Source organism: Mus pahari, chromosome 3 (genome assembly GCF_900095145.1).
Source record: "Mus pahari chromosome 3, PAHARI_EIJ_v1.1, whole genome shotgun sequence".
NCBI lineage: Eukaryota > Metazoa > Chordata > Mammalia > Rodentia > Muridae > Mus > Mus pahari.
Window position 1 is genome coordinate 90,972,189 of NC_034592.1, and position 1,027 is coordinate 90,973,215.

The window sequence follows — 1,027 nt, forward strand, 5'->3', positions numbered from 1 at the left end:
ATGAAATTAAGTTTTTTTTTTTCATTTAGTCAAGTGGGGGGGGGGGGGAATCAATCACATGAGCATGGAAAACCATAGTCTTTTAAGCTTGGTAATTTATTTTAAGAACTGTATTCACTTTACAGTCAAGGGGTAGGGTGGGACACGGAAGGAGACAGAGATCTACCAATCATAGGCGTTTGAATGGCAGGAAAATGAAAGAAACTTTTCTTCAAAGAAGCTCATTTTCCTTTCACACATAGCACTGAGCCTGGGGTATCTTTAAAGGTTAACATTTGAGATGATTATATGAGAAAAAAAATTTTTAAGATGAAATATTTTCAGTAAGGACTTGCCCTGAAAATGACTTAGAGATAGGTATTTTTCTCATACTGTGGCAGCGTTCTGATTTATATGATGTCTGGGTGTCAAAGCCACCTCCCTAGTGACCCAGATTATCGGTCAAAAGATAGTTATCTGATTTAAATAATTCGATCCTAATTATTGATAAGCCCATTATTGGTTTGGCTTGCTACGGGACATTTTGAGCCAGGACCCACCTAGGTGATCTCACCATCTACTTTGTACAGACACTTCCAGCTAAGCAAGCTCGGAAAATGCAAATATTTCCATTTGAATGCACACGTTGATATTTTTTTGTTTTGTTTTATTTTTTGTTTTGTTTTGTGGGGGAACACCTTTTTTGACATTATTGCAGTGCATGGTATTAATAAGAGTTTTTTGGTCATACTGGGTGATTTTTGTTGCTGTTACCTTGTTAAGTATGAACCTCCACTCTACCAGCCTGCAGATGAAAACATTTCATTGCTCATTCCCAGTGCATGTTTAATCTTTGTAGACACCCTTGTTAAGAACCACTCAGCACTGCTTTCTTTCCCTTACAAAGGGAGGGATCCCAGAGACTACCCCATTCGGGAGTCCATCCCATCATCAGCCACCAAACCTAGATACTAATGCTCATGCCAACAAGATTCTGCTGAAGGGACCCTGATATTGCGGCCTCTTGTGAGGCTATGCCAGTGCCTGG

General features: G+C 39.6%; 1 protein-coding gene across 3 annotated transcripts in view; it reads left to right on the forward strand.

Annotated features, from left to right (window-relative positions):
* Positions 1-1,027, forward strand: part of Mpped2 (metallophosphoesterase domain containing 2) — a 174,235-nt gene that overhangs the window by 168,033 nt on the left and 5,175 nt on the right. The gene's annotated exons all lie outside the window — the stretch shown is intronic.